The sequence below is a fragment of the Acyrthosiphon pisum genome, chromosome A3 (genome assembly GCF_005508785.2).
Source record: "Acyrthosiphon pisum isolate AL4f chromosome A3, pea_aphid_22Mar2018_4r6ur, whole genome shotgun sequence".
In the NCBI taxonomy this organism is placed as follows: domain Eukaryota; kingdom Metazoa; phylum Arthropoda; class Insecta; order Hemiptera; family Aphididae; genus Acyrthosiphon; species Acyrthosiphon pisum.
This window is the reverse complement of record NC_042496.1, coordinates 13,184,061-13,201,602: the sequence shown is the minus strand read 5'-3', so window position 1 is coordinate 13,201,602 and position 17,542 is coordinate 13,184,061. Positions and strand designations below refer to the sequence as shown.

The 17,542-nt window shown below is 26.5% G+C and overlaps 1 protein-coding gene across 1 annotated transcript in view; it reads left to right on the top strand.

Annotated features, from left to right (window-relative positions):
• Positions 1-1,516: 1,516 nt before the first annotated feature.
• LOC100573169 (discoidin domain-containing receptor 2) overlaps positions 1,517-17,542 on the top strand; it is a 266,486-nt gene continuing 250,460 nt past the window's right edge. The window contains exon 1 of the mRNA XM_029491328.1: positions 1,517-1,777. The gene's annotated coding sequence lies outside the window, so the exon portion shown is untranslated. The remainder of the gene's footprint in view (positions 1,778-17,542) is intronic.

Below are 17,542 nucleotides of genomic sequence, written 5' to 3'. Positions count from 1 at the left end.
GTATTGATACATCTTATCAATACACTTCGGTTTGAAACAGGTAAATCGAAAAAAAAATATTAGATAATATTTCCGTACATTCATCTTTTTGTAATATAGGTACTCCTATCTATATTTGATAATAGGTAACAAAGAGTCGATAGGACTATTATACCTTCACTGCTTATACTTATAAGCCTCAACGACTATGAATTAACCGGCTTCAGATTGGACTCAAAGAATACAGTTAAATAGTATGAATATACAAACGTTTTTCTCTAAAACACTCATTTGTTGGTAATATATTACAAATATTTATAAATATTAAACATTTAAAACTTATGCTAAACTAAGTATTTTTAGTTAACTTTCTTATACTATACTGAAGTTGGTATTACAATATTTTAATAAAAAAATGAACTTGGAATTTAGGGTACTTACGAATTTTATGTCTGTCAGTACATACAACAGTACTTAACAGTAGTAGTTATAATATTTATGATTTCAAACTTGTAGCATACCTACCTATATAATATGTAGACATGTAGATGTAGGCACATCATCTTTTGTGGTATCATGTATATAATATTGTAAGATGAGTATATCACTCTGAAGTTTTGAACCATTTCCATATTAAAAATGATTTATGAATTAAACAAAAAAAAAAAAATATCAAAGAAAATTAAGTACTGCAGGTGTACAACTTACAAGTGCAGTATGTCGGCCATTAGGGGTTTTTAACTGTAGGTACTGATAATTTTGTAAATTTCTTTGGTAAAAACAACTCGGTAGGTACACAATTAAAAGTAGTGGAAAACATATAACTAGGGTCAGTGGCGCATAAATCTAAATGAAATGTTGTTGCAACAGAAGTTTTTTTGGACCCACTGCTCACTTATATTACTATAACTATTGCATTCAAAGGTCCACATTTTTCATATACCTATACAAATATAGACCTACACATAATTATAATTTATACTAATGCTTAAATATATATTTTAAAAGGTGTAGTGTAAACGCTAAACGTAATAGTTGGGATGCGTGCTATACTGCCACAGTGGGCACCGACCATAATATAGGGTATCAATAAACTCTTTTCTGCACGGCTGAAGCCTGAAGGACGTTATTAGGTTAGAATATATCAATCGCTATTCACTACATTTCTCGTCAAATATTTTCTTCAAGATTGGACGACACCGACTGTTGATCGAACTGAATAAGACACGGGTGACGTTTCTGTGCCTTCTTATTTTCATTTTGTAAACGGGACATTACTGAACGTATCAAAAGAATAAAACCATGATAGTATATTTTTTCTTTATAGATGAATTTTTCATTGAACTATAGTCAGACTCCTATGAAAGATTATCATTAAAAAAAGCACTAAGTTAACATATCGTTAAAGTAAAAGTTTTGAACTTGGTGTCCGGCACAGATGGCGGCACGGGTATGCATGTGCTAATCGCTCACAGAGGGATGATGAGGCAGCGCACGCGCCCTCCACACTCCCTGACCACGTTGTTCGGTATTTGGCCGCCACCGCGACAGTTCCGTGTGTCACGCGCTACGTCGTCCGATAGCTGCGGTGCGTTCGTCTGCGATATTCGTATTTCATTTCGTGTTTTATTATTTTTTTCCCACCAACAACATTTTATAGAAAAAATTTTGTTTCTATGGCCTTTTCCGCGACCCGATCCTGTAAACGTTCCGTTCGTGATTCGTTTAAATAACCGGTAATCGAATTTGTGCGTGTGCGCTGGTGCGTCAACAGCAGAGACAACGGTTGTAAATCCACGTGAGTAAAAAAAAATAAATACATTCATTAAAAAAATCTGTTAGGCGGTATGGGTGTAAACTATATACTTTGGTCGATATGATTGTGACTTATGATTTAACTTATATTAATTATAATAAATTATAATGATCGAACCGCGGGCTGTGAAGTACATAAATATATAGTTTACGAGTGAAAATGAACTTTTTCACAGGGTGGTCGGCATCGCCGTGGTGGCCAATATATGACGATGTCACTGCTTTCTTTTACTCAACATGACACATTACTCGTTTCTTATTTTTTACATTTTATTATAGTAAAATAAAAAGGAACACAACGGTTCAGTTATGTTATATGACGTATTATAAAATGCCAACATCGTATAAAGTGTGTGAGTGTGTGTGCATGTGTGTCTGTCTGTGTGTCTATTTTGGAACGAATCCAACAGCACAAAAGGACACGCGAAAAGTTTTAAGGGAAATATTGGCAAGACGTGCCAGTTTCTCGACTTTGCGCGATAAGATTGTTCTCATGAAGTTTCTTTTTTTCCCGTACACCCACTGGTCGAAAACTTAAATTTATTTATTAAAATTCAAACAAGGTAGGTTACACAAACGAAAAAACAACTTAACGATAGTAAATGATCATATCGGTAGTAACACCACGTAATACATCTATTATATAATTAGTAATATTATCTGTTCTAAACCTATACTATAAGTTTATACAGTCGCGTTAAAATAGTTAAATTCTTTATTTTTGTTTTTTAAGCAGACATTCAAATATGTTTTAACCCAGCAAAAATCATAATATATGAATCAGGGACGAATTCAGAACAAAGATATCTTATGGGGGGGGGGGGGGGCAGGTCGTTCAATTCAATTTACGCAACACAAATATTCAGCTTGTACATATTATTTAAAACTTATGTAAGTATATAAAATCCATCACCTTCGCTTATTGTTAAATTATAATTTAAATATTGTAAATGTGTAATATATTAATTATGTATAAAGGCACAAAAAAATTTAAATAAATAAATAAAAGTGTCACCATACTTTTAAATTTCCCTTATTTTATATTTTGTATATACTTTATTTATTAAAAATGTCTAGGATTTAAATGCAACAAATGTAGGTATCAATAAAGATTTTATTATTTTTACTAACATTTTTTAAATATAATTAAAGAAGAATTGGTTCAGTATAATTATGATTATCCCAACAGTGATTACCATTTACATATTATATAGTAAATTCAAAGAAATTTGTTGAAATTGTCTTTAAATAAATTATCTGTTTATTGTTAAACACTATTATATATTTATCCTGTACATATTTTGTACGTGTTCAATTTATGTGATGTTATTCTATGCTAATCAAAGTACTTACTATATACGTTATACCTTGATATATTGACATTGTTCTCATCCTGCAGAAATATTTGCTCGGTTTAAGGAAACCAATCAGTCACTTTACCATAAAAATAATTAAATATACCAAGGCAACATGATACTACATGATAAAAACGTACTTTGGTAGAGGTCAGAGGATAGGAATAGTTTTCCTACCATAGAATTTTTTTTTAAATGTATTATTCTACCAATTTGGAAATCGGAAAAATAATAATGTTTTTTCCATTTGAATGAATTTGCGATACCTGGATGCACATAAACACATCCCGATAAATGTAGAACTCAATGTAGAAGATAATAATAAAATTATGATAAATGAAGTGGATAAAAAGCCAAGAATAATCAAATCACTGTTGTAAATTAAAATAAATATTTCCTCACGTGTATTTTGCTTTTAACTTTTTAACCCCTCCCTCTCCTCTCTTACCATCACGAGTAAACTTACCTGGATCACTGCATTCTATATTATATTAGTATAATATATTAATATAGTAAATAACTTAGCATACATGAGTAACACTATACCTATATACGAGTAATACTATGTAATATAAAGTACCCGGTGACTTTAATAATATTGTTAAATGTACCTACCAGAGCCCATGCATATGTTATGTTTAGAATTACCAAATTAAAAGATTTTATTGCTTATTTAATATTCGTAAATTATACTTTATAAGTAGACTAAAATTATAATTTATAGATACTATTCTATAAGTTAAATAGTTACATTTTAAGTCATCTCAGTGGTGTTATAATTTTAAAATAGTAGGTACCCTAGTACTTAACCTACTCTTAAAAATATATAACATACGGACCAATGTACCATGCAAATACAACTGAGCAACGGCCCCAAACCAAAATCAATTATAAGTCAATTGTATTTAGTTTATAGTTATAATAATAAATTAGGATTGGTCTATTTTTTAAGAAAAGTGGTTATGTGGTAATCAATAGTTATTATTATACTATTACCGACTTTAATTAGGGAATCCACAGTCTTATTCAATTTTTAAAATCTTCTCTATGTTATATTCTTTTCTGCTTTTCTCTTAAATCCTTTAAAGTCTAATAAAACTTACAGACAATCACAATTTTTCTACAAAAATATTTTTCGGCTATCTTTGTTTTTTATCTAGATTGCTAATGACCAAAATTTATTATTTTTATATTATAATAGAGTAATATTTGTCAACAAGAATTAAGTATATGCTTGTAAATTGGAATATTTAATAGATATAAAATAAAATACATAAATGTATTGTTATTTGTAAATTAATATGTAGGTAGATAGTTAAACATAAAAACGAAAAATAATGTAATTTGGTAGGTACCTATAATTAAAATTTGATTACAGCTAAACTAAATTAAACTACGTTTTTTTAATGGATTTCTTTGATGTTAAATATAATTTAATTTTACTGACAAATGCCTCAAATAACTGTATTGTATTAAATATCAATATTCAGATATAAATTATGAAATATTAATAGGTATCTACCAACCGAAGAAGTTACATTAACAATTTAAAAACTGGAAATAGTTTCAATATAATTATTAGATAATATACTTTATGCATAAGTAAAACTTATTTAAATCATATTGAAACGTTTTATGATCAGATAAAGTAGATTACTTTACTAAGTTACCGTCAATTATGCTGGAACGGTGGACAAGTGGATTTACGGTGGTAGAGATTTCTACGGGCTCTCCATTTTGGCGAAAGTGTAGATAAAAGGAGGGTTTTTTACTACCAAAACCTTTTAGACATAAGACTATAAGAGCTATATAGGAAAATACATTTGGTAACTCTAGTACAGGTCACTTAAGCTTAACATTATTTTCGTTTTGCTTCAGTGAATAGATTTTTGTCGTCTTTTGCATTATAATTTATATTAAATCAGAAATTTGTATTTAAAATAAATGTGTTAAGAAAATGTACTAATTTGAAATAATAAAATAATAAAATATTTGTATTGTTAAAAAGTAGGAACCTATACTTGGAATATCAGAATATGAAAATGATTTTTGTTGGAATAAATAGTAATAATATAATATACAGTATACCTACTATTCTTTATTATACTGTTATGTAGTGTATTATACAAAAACTAGTTTTTAATTATAATAGTAGGTTAAAAGTGATACCCAATATAAAAGTATATTATAAAGAATACATTTGTTTTAAATAAAATGTAAAAATGATATTTTGATTAATATAATTTTAAAGCATTAATGAGATATCGGGTGTTGGACGTTCTGACAATCATCTCGTTACACTTACCTCAGTGGTAGTGGGTTGTAATTAGTACTGTACTTATTAGTATTTTTCTCAATATAAATTTAAAAGTAATAAATAATAATAATAAATCATTGGATTCAAAATCCGAATCAAACGAATCTCGATTAAAAATTAGAAATGTGCTTTTTGTGATTTTTATAAGTTTATCCAGATGTCGGTAGTTTTCTTTATGGGTATAAAACATTTCTAATTAAGAAAAATCAAAGAATTACCTTTTAATTATATCAATAAATTGAAGTAAAATTTGATAAAAGTGTTATTGTAAAAACAGCAGCTCAAAATCTATAATAATTATTAATTTATGATTTATGACAAACACGTATAAATAAATTTTTATTTATATATTGTTAATTTCCTTGTGTTATTTATTTAAATAGTATCGTAAACTAAATACAAACATGAATAAAATGTATACACACGTGTTATGTAAAATAAACATAAAAAAAAAATTACCAATAAAATAATATAATTTTGACGTTAATTTAATATTGTTTCGTTTATTTTTAAATTTGTATTAAATTGTATGGTCTAATCCAAACAATAAACTAAAATGTATTGTTTTTATGTAGATTTAACTATGTCGAATAATTAATTGAAAAAGTAAGTAAGTAAATAGATATAAAAATACATACAATAATATTGTATTATATAATTTTATATTGTTGGACGTTTAAATAATCCGAGTTAGGTAATATAATATATTGGGATTATTTTTTACTATTATAGTATTATAACTGATTTAAATACCTGTATATAATGATATTATATGTTCTTCATTAGGTAATACTTAAAGGTAATACATTAATACATAATGGGTACAAATAATAATAATACAATTATCTAGGTACAGACTTAATTTATAAAATAACTATTTATTTTATTCTAAATATAATAATTATTAACTATTAATTATTATACCAAAATACATTGTAAGCTCATCTGATTTATCTTTATGCTAATAGATAAAATCTTCTGGGGTATTTGTTACGATTATTTAAAAGGGTTATTATTATGAATTTATAGTTATCTATGGCGTGCACTCTTGCAACAATAAATACCTTTCCTTCATCGATAAGTGGACTATAAGCAGCCTTTACCTCCTTCATAACTATTCATTCCTGGCTGGGTGGCTTGCTCAGTCTCGATATCTTGGGTCAAGCCCTTATTTGCGTTCACGGTCACGTCTTGTTTTAACAATATTATTTCCTTTCAATTTTCATCACTATCCTTCTCAAACTCTAAAAAGCTCAAAGTGTAAAATCATTACTAAAAACACACAAGGTGTAATCCCTCTTGTAAGCCTTCAAGACGCATATGTTCCCGTTCGTTTTTGAGTGTATTTACACAACACTATAATACTATGGTTGTGCGGTGCATTCAGGCGCATTACGAATCCAAAACCAATTCTCTTATGCGGGTGATTTAAAGGTATGTGTGACAACTCGCTCTTTGTTTCGTAATCTACTCTACCTACTAAAAAGCATTTTATTCCTATAATTTATTAATTTAATTATACTTTTAAATTTATTCCATTCTAACCTAAAGATTTGGTCAATGGGGCAATGGGCACATAACAACATTGTTTCTTTATTAATTATCTGATTTTCTTATTCAAACACAATAATATTTTACATTTATTAAAATATTTATTGTTTGTAGTATATATAACGGAATATGCCTATATTATAAGCTATAAATTCTAAATTAATTTAATTAATGAATGTCTGCATATTTGTCAGATTTTTAAAAAATATTTTAGTCTACTAAGATTCTATCATATTTAAAGCTTTAATCCCACAAAATTCTTTAAACCAAGTGTTAATAAATAATATTACCTACATTCTTATAAAATGTATCTACTTTCATATTATTATTAGAACTATATATCATTTGGCAATATTAAAATATTCTACTTCAGAATATGAATATTTAGGTTGGTGGCCAGTGGCGTATACAGCTATTTTCAATGGGGGGGGGGGGCTTGCATTAAAAATTATATACATATATACATTATATATCAATACATAGTTTAGCTTGATAATTGACAAATACAGATACCTATAGTAATAGCCAAATCGCGGAAAAAAATTCACCAAGGAATAAAAGCCCACGGTTAAAACACTCACCGAATAAATTAAAATTAAAATATATATATATATATATTTTTTGGTATAAATGTAACAAATATAAGTTTGAAAAATATAATTGCAAGTAAAAAATGTATTATGACGTTATCTATATGTACCTACTATTAATGTTTTATACTTTTTTAGTTTTCTGACTTATAATCAATGAAATATTTTAAAAATATAAAATAGTATAATAATTGCATGGCGCTCGCATGGATTTTTATTTTCAGGGTGTGTTTATTTATTGGGTTTTTTTCGATAGTTTTTTTTCTGGGGTTTTTTGTAGGCTTTTTTTTTGCCTACCCGATAGCCGAGAGCCGATAGCCATATTATAGGCATATTATAATATATATATCGGATCATACACAGATTTATAAATTAACATATTACTTCGATTGTTGACACTCATGTTTGTGTTTGAAAAAATTTCCTAATATTTTCACTAGTTTGTAATCAGTTATCAGCAATATCTACAATAAAATGCGTTGCTTATATAATGGAATATAATTTCAAATATCCGATATCTAATAATAAATTAAGTGGTGACGGTCTTCTCACGATAATTTTTTTATCAAAAATCGACGGTGACAGTAACACTACAATTCGTTTATCTTATTAATATTAATTTTTGTATTTTTTATGAATATATTATAAAAAAACTACAAAATTATTTAAAATTATATTGATTTGTATTATACATTTTTACGTAATTACGTATATTGAAAAAAAAATACCAATGGGAGGAGGTGGGTACTGGGTGTTCAACGTGTGTACACCATTGTTTCTCGCACATTAATGTATGATCAACAGTATATATTTTTCAAATAGAAGGATTAAAAATCAAGCAATGACTGAAAAAAATGTATTAAAACCCCTGCAGATAATTGCTAGAAAACAATAATGTGTATTATGTGTTATTAGTTCTATGAACGAATATTAGTGTTAGCTAATAGCATTGATTATGATTTATGAATACTATATCATAATCAATGTTAGTAATCACTATAAAACTGTACAATACAATTTATTAGTTTTTGATACTGTTGGAAGAATAAACTTTATATTTTAAATTATCTATTAACTGCATTTTATGCAATCTTTTCTGAGCAAATTGTAGAACTAAATTATTTTATTTACTTAAGAGGATGTCGGCGAACTCTTTGTTTTCTCTTGCTGACTTACACGCAACATAAACAACTTGCCTTCAGAAGAACCAATTATGTTTTGTTAGCTTTAATATTGGAGTTAACTGTCCTATTGTGTAACTTTAAGGTAAGACTATTATCTAGAAAACCCAATAGATTCTTATTGATGTTTTAAGTTATAACCAACTTATAGACGTTTAATTAAATGTTCTAAATCGTCAAAAATTCAATTATAAGCATGATTAAATCAAATTTAAAACGCTCGGTTATTAGAACGAAATTATTCACAATATATACCTACGTTAGGTTAGGTTTGTATGAAATGGTTGTAATTCAATTTATCACTATCAATAGTAGGTACAATATTTTCATGATATATGATAACATTATAGTACACAATAATTGTATCAATAAAACTATAATTATTATAGTTTTATTTATATCACGGATACAGCATGGAGCGACTTCCCTTTCAACTTAATTATATTAGTTTAAAATAATAAAATCTATAAATTAATACATTTCAACAGAATTGTACGATCAAGATACCGATTTCAATGTTTCATAATTATTACATTCTTTCGTTTTAGCAGGTTAACAGGTTGGCAGCAACGAAAAAACATTATTCTGAAAAGGATTGAGCTAACAATAATAAAAATAATAAATAAGTTTTGTGAATTTAACTATACAAATTGCTTTATGCTCGAGAACTCCAAGAATTAAATAACTGTATACAAGGAGTAAAATATTTAAACTCAAACCTTAAAATTACTCTCTTGAAAAATTCATAAAAACGATTTAGAATTTTTTCATTATAGATCCATGGAGTAAAATATATTGAGAAATGAGAATCTAATAACACAGAATATTCCGTTTTAGATTCTGAGCAGTTGTTTCACTAATCTGTCTACACTGGTAGTATAGACTTGAAAGCTACCTTATAACATTAATATAGGTAAGACAAATATATTATATAATATTATAAAAATTATATAATGGCAAACATATAATTAAAAAAAAACTTGATGATTTTAAATAATTTGTATATGTACAATTTCGATTTTGATAAAAAGTGTCTATAGTCCTAACATTACTTATGCGCCGGACTTAGCCCCTCAAAAGTCCGTCAAGCCCTCTCATATTTTAGAAGCCCCCTACTCACATTTATTTTATGTAAGCCCTAAAATTTGAATGGATTTCCACCTATGCAAACTCCCAACAAAATAAATGTTGGGCTTCAAATTATTTCATATCCATTGAATTAAAAATTAAGGTTGTCATTATCTAACAATATTGTTTTAATCAAGTCAAAATTAAATTGTGTAAAAATTAATATTTGGTTAGTAAGTAGGTTTTATTTGTTTGAAATAGTACGTTCTCGTCGTAAACTGTAAAAGAACATCATTGGAATCTGAAAATTCGACAGCTTAAGTAATTTCTTTGTTCTATTTATAATATAATAATTATTACTTTATTATGGTATTTTAATTCAAATTATTAAATGATATTATCTTTGTTTAAATTTGGTTTTAAATTGGTAAAATAAATGTATTACAATTTATAAAGTTAATGAATTATTCTTGTCAATCTTCATTTCAATTATTTGTTTTTACTTTTTAAAGTCAATGTTTAATTAGCTGTCAAAATTAAACAAAATATTTGTTTACAAGTCTGTAGATAAATTACAGTTATTATAGCTGTATCCCAAGGAAAAATAACAGTTTGATAAAAAGATGAGTTGAAAACTTTCACCCGATCTCAAGTTTATATTATTTATAACCGTTTTCATTTTCTTTCAGTGATATATTTTTTATATTGTTTTTAAAACTTATGCAAAGAAAACGATGGAATATTAATTGGTCTTGCTAATATTTATTGAAGATAAATATTAAACGATAAAAAAAATAAATGAAATTACTCGATACATACATTAGAATGTATACATTCGTTAGAATTTTTCTAATTGTTCAACTTCTATTTAATACTTAAACTCTTGTAGTCTAAAATATAGACGAGTAGTTAAAATGTATAATACAACAAAAGAAGATATTTAAAATAATACATTTAATAAGTTATAAAAGGTGTTATTGATAAAAAAAAAATGTTAATTAATCATTGTATTATATGAAATTGTTCAATTAATTTTAATATTTTAAATATAGTATTACGTAGTTGAATATAGTCATTGTTAGAAAAGATGAGTTTTTCATATATAATTCACTGCTGCCTCAATAATTGTAATTGTTGTTTGGTTGTTATAATAATTTTTTTTCGTGTTATGGAAACATTATCTAGGGCCATTTTATGTAACTATAAACTGTAAAATTAAATTTTATACTTGTGTATATGTATTAAATATATTACACGAAGGTTTAATTAAATTAAGTGTGATAACTATGGAGTTTAACATCTAACGGTCCATAAACGTGTCTAACTTCTTATGCAATATTAATCAATAAACACGGATAATTAATGCTGTGCTGTTTTTTGGTTTTAATAATATTATAACCTGGGAAACAACCTATTATATTTTAGTATCTAACATCATTATGATTATAATGTTTTTTATGTAGGACATTCTCTGTCCCCTTGTAAATGTCATCCTAACAGTCCAAATGACACGTAACCTTATGTAGTAAAACATAAAAATAAATGCATGCACACTAAACTTATTTTTATTATAATGTTTTAAATTTTGTTTGATTATTTATTAAAAGAAAAATGTTTATAGTTCATTGATTTAAAGTTAATTTTAGAAGTCAAAGTTTTATTTTAAATACCTTATTTTATCTTTTATAGTTGGCTACAAAATTAGTAAAACATTTTCAGATAATAGTAAAATACTTATACAAACTATTTTAATTTGTTAATACATATTATCATTGATTATAGGTATCTAAAAAAACATAACTTTTTTAATGTTTACTAAAATACATTATGGAATTTCGGAAAAATATACTTTTTGCTTTGTTTTATACATTTATATAAGAAATAAAACTTTTTTATGACTTACGTTTTTTATATTATAATTCAATTTAAAATACCATTTTGATAATTTATTTGATATCCAATAACTATAATATATCTATTAATTAGAGAGAAAGTTATGATTTTTACAAATAGTGAAAAAAAAATAAATATTTTTTCACCAATGCCATTGTATGGTATTTTAAAATCTATTTTACCAAATAATTTCGTTAATAGTTTTGGGCCATTCTAAATATAACTATAGGTAATTTAATTTTACTGTAGATGTATTTAAATTATCATGAACTTTTTTTTATAAGTTAAAAAGAGTAACCTATTACTTATTATATTGGTATAATTACATTTTTTGGTTTTTATAATACGTTTATACTATACCTATAATTCTGTTAATTTGGCTATACATTTTTTTAAATAAAAATCCTTCAGCTTTAAACTTTAGTACACCTGATGTTATTTTTTAGATTATAGATAAAATAATTTGAATTTAGTTGGTTTAACCATAATACATCACAATAAAGATATTTATACTAACTAGGAATATATGAGTAAGTTTTCCATTTTATGTTCCTACTTCTTATACATGGATATTTGTATTTAATTCACGAATAAATAATAACTAACTAATACATTATAATAAAACCGTAACTAATATTAAATATGATTCTATGAAATACCCACAGTTAAATTGTGAACCTACTGGTGGTAACATAATAAAACTGCTATTACTCAAGTAGTTATACAGTGTAGGTAGGTAGTATATTAATTAAAAGTTTATTGATCAAACTTTATATATGCATATTATTTAGCTTTAACAAGTGTTAAAAAATAACGTTGATACTAATTTTTCTACTTGTGTTACTTATAATTGTTTATTGAAATTGGAAAATCGCCTAAGTAAATTATCATGTAATATGTTCACTACTACTTATGTTATATAATACCTATATATGTATTATATTTATATAATTTCTATAATATTCTTATCGAAAGTAGGTAACTAAGTACTTTACCTAACCTTGCATTATATTTATGTTTGTAACATATTTGCCATAGTATTATGTTCTTATTTATTTATTCATGTAAGTAATTAAAAAATATACGAGACATATTAGATAACTACTACTAATATAACAAGGTTAATTAGTTTTTTAAATTTATTTATAAAAGTTAATTTAGAGAGGGTTGAAGAGTGTTCACTACGCAGTGAAAGTTGTTTATTAAAATATCTTTACCCTTGTGCACAGACTTTGTCACGGTCCACGACTCACGATGTTTGGCGGGGCAACGGTAAATAATAACACAACGAAAATGTCGGCTTGTAGGAGACGCGTCACTGGCACCGTAATACAGTCAGATGCGACGTGGTGCATTCGTGTTGGTGGTGTAAAAGCTTCCTCGGGGGCATTTAAAGTCGGTTTTCTTTTGTCTATCACCCTCTCTCCAACTCCACTATCTTCTTATCCTCACTCCGTATTTTATATGACACTCTAATAAAGATTGCTGGCATCGGGAATTATATGAGATGAGGTTAATACGGGCATGCAATAAAAACGATTTCGCTATATGTTTGGCGTGTATGTGTGTTTTTCACCCTTAGGTCTTTTTTTTTCAATTGCGCGTCCATCGTTTTTCTGTAGATGTTTGTGCTAAGAATGGAAGTCCTGAGGCTCAATTTTGCCACCAATGAAGGTGTACAAACAATCGTGCTAACGATTTTTGGCTTTATATTATATAAAAAGAAAATTTTTTCAATGGAACAGTGTCCTTCAACGAGTTTAGCAGGGATTTTGTTTTTAGTATTATCCTTCGACGTCAAATATTAAATGTAAGAAACTACAGAAAAAGTTTACTAGACGCTCGTATCGTATCGTCTCGGTTTAGGTACTAATAATAGGTATAATTACAGGAATATTTAAAAATCTTAAGTTAAGTAAAAAAAAATAATACCTAAAAATCAAACATTCAAACATTTTTTTGAATGGTTAATCTTGAATTATATATTTTACTGAAACAATTTTTTTCCCAATTCTTCCCTTTAAAACTTATTATATTTATATATAGTTTCATATTATAATCAATAAATGATTCCTGAACATGTCATTCCCCACTAAGGTAGTATGTTATGACTTATGAATAATAATAAAAAAAAAAAAGGTATTTATTAAGAACTAGTGAGTTGTAAAGATTTCAATATATATTTTTTTAGTTTTCATTATGAATAGGGAGATAATTACAAAGAATTTGAAATACAAAATTACCTGTTTAACCTACTGACCAAATACTAGATTTGATTTTAAATCAATATAATACTAAGTATTGAGGTAAAATGCAATTTTTGAAGCATATCCTACATTCCTACTACTATATAAATAATAATAAAATAAACACTATTGTAAAACTTAATCTTAATTGAAGTTAAATTTTAAGGTTAATTTAAATTCTTACTGTTTTTACACCTATAAGGCGTAGATTTGATTAGGTCAGGTTTCCATATAATCTATTTTATTAGGTTATTGTAATATTATGTTTAACTATGAAATATGTTGAACATAAAATATTGATTTGTTTGTTATGTATATTGGACAATTACCAAAGGTTATATTTCGTATTACCTTTAAATATAAATTAATACGATTTAATTTTTAACATATACCAATACGGCTATTAGGTAGGTACATTTTAATTATCTTAGGTATACAATTAAATACATAATTTTTATTCAAACAGTTTTTTTAATAACTATTTCAAACTATATTTATTCACAGTCGTGTGTCTTCTGATTATTTCACAATAAAATAAAGTACAAGATATTATTTGGGGATACACTCTGCCGAGTTCCGTCTGGTGTACATCATTTTTTTATTATCAGCGCTAACCATTGTCCAAGTCAAGTTGGATCTAAATCACCGATGTCACGTACACGATGTCGAATTACGAGCCGAGGATACTCTGTATATATATCCATGAGCTTTATAAATCTGGCTAGGAATCCTATTCTCCCTTCTACATTCCCTTACTCTACCACATACCATAAGCCGTTCATATAATGTCGGACAAAAATAATGCTCATGCTCATTTTACGGTTAGTCTTGATATAGTTTGAAAAAGGTTGGGCGAGGGTAGTTCTCTAGGGCATTTCACAAGAAAATAATATAGAGAAATTTCTCTTACAACGTGGTCAGTGCTTTTGTAGCTCACTCATATTATATGAGTGTGTGCGCGCATGTTTATGTGTATATAAAATAAATTGTATATAATATATTACACACATAAATATATTTATATGCATCATGCATGTGTGTTATTATAGGTAGGATCCTGATGAAGTTTTCCGGTCCGGTTAAGCTGGTGGACTTGCATATAACATTTTGTATATAAAAAAGGGATGCCCCAAGGGGTAAAATTTAATTTGTACAATGCGCCTAAAGGATTATAACATTGCTCGAACTCAACCGACCGTCAAATGAAACCGATTCTCGAACGAGTGTTCACGCGGAAATCGGATAATTTTATAGTTTAATTGAATAGATTTATTGTGGAACCGTTGCCAAATATAAAGTTCAAAGTGATAGAATTTTTTATAAAGTACAAAGATATGTACTTATATTTATAGTTTATAATAGTTAATAAATTATTGTATGCATCCCTGTATCTAGTGTAAATAACTTAACAACTTGTAAATGATACTTGAATATAATATTTAGATTAATAATTTATATAATTTGATTATGTAGGTAAATATAAATATATGTAAATATATTATTAATTTTATAAATTCACTAATCAACAATAAACTTACTTTTAATATTACACAATTATTAACAATTAATAATAATTACTTATTATTTTTAAAACAATTATTATACAACTAATAAAATATTAAGTAATTTCTTTAGTTTTAACCACATTATATACAAATGTTGTATGATAATTTTACGAAGCTTAATGTAAAAGTAAAAATGTTATTTTGCTTAGATATTTTGTACTTGAAGTAGTTTTTAAAACAAAACAACTAAACAAAACAAAAAACCGTTTAGTTTTCGTCATGTTGTTTTAGATCCCGAAGTAGAGGAAAAAAATGCTTCCTAACTTCAAACGGTTTCGTCGTTTTGTCGACGTGACAAATGGCGTTTGTTTGCCCCTAGGAAAAAACATCCCCCAAACGATTACTAACGGCCAAAAGTTGCACCACCACATTGGGTAGAATTTGTCCATGGGATTTATAAAGAATGGTATATAAACTGCTGTTAAAACATGACCCAAGGGGGATTTTCGCGTTCTTCTCCTTGCAAGTTGGCCACAATAAACACGTCGGGAACACCCAAGTTACGCTAATTGCTAAAGCTATAAGAATTACTTATGTAAAGTTTTAAATGCTTATTGTAGATCTCTGCAGAATGTAATAAAGCACGAATTAAGATTTTTATAATTATTTTTCATATATTGATATCGTATTACTGTTTATTAACACATTATTAATATATACATTATACATTTAACATTTTTAAAACTATTTTCAAGAAACAACTAAAATACTATAAAATATTTACTATCAAATTGATTGATTATGATTTTGTGTATATGCATTTAAAATGAATAACTATTATTCTATACGGTTAATGGGGCTGAATTCCTAGCTGCTTTGTAGTGTTTCAACATATAATAAATTAATCGATTAACCAGTAAATTAAATTATTATTGTTGCATGTACCATTTTCATATAATATATTTATATATAAATTTACTATATGACATAGGTATACATATTACATAAAATATGTACTATACGTCTATACACCTAAGGTTTTAAGGATCTTGTCTAAGATAACTTAAATTTAGTATACATTAGTTGTATAAATATATCTACTATACAGTATACACTAAATATATCTAGTAATATTGCTTTAAAATCTCAATTAAAAAAAGTTATTGACGGGGACTAACATTGAGATATCATGACGTAAATTGACTCAGAATTTACTGTATTAGATGTATAACACTATAATCACATAATAAAGTAGGTACCTAGGTAAATATATTTTATCAAATTTAAAATACTTAAATTAAAATTTAAGATTTTAATTAATTATATAATGAAGTTTAGTAATAATTGCCATTTGTTATTGTTCATAATAACACAAAATAATAAAAAGGTGGGTAAGTGGATGTCGCTCTGCTGTACAGTAGGTTACAAGTGAGTCACTGTATAATGGATTGTATTAAATTTGAATTCAATAATATAATATCACTGTATAAGAAAAACGATTCTGAGCGGAGACGGTATGTCAGTCTAGGTATAAGACATATTATATACTTATCTATGGTATTAAAAAAAAAAATTGACCAATAATAGGTATCTATAATAAATTCCAAATTAATCATATCACAATATCCATTAGGTACTTATAACGCGTCAGAATACTTTAGAAGTTTCAAGTACCCACGAATAATATTATACTATCACAACAAAATAACTAAAATAGTTATACTAGGTTTTATAATATGTAATTTCGTCTAAATTTGAACTTAAAATTACTATAAAAATAAACTGTGCTTATGTATTTCTTAGAATTTTTGGTAACAGAATTAAATATTTACGTGGAATCTTGTTTTAAATTTTCAATCCTTAGATATAAAAGTTGAACATTTTATAAATTTTTAACTTCAAATGCTTATAAAAATTGTGCCTATATGCATTTGTAATATTTTTCAACTGCTATTGTAACAATGTATCAGGAGCCCTGTATTAATTTTTTATACTTTTTGACCCAATAGATAAAACTTTATTGATATTTATAGAAAAAAAAA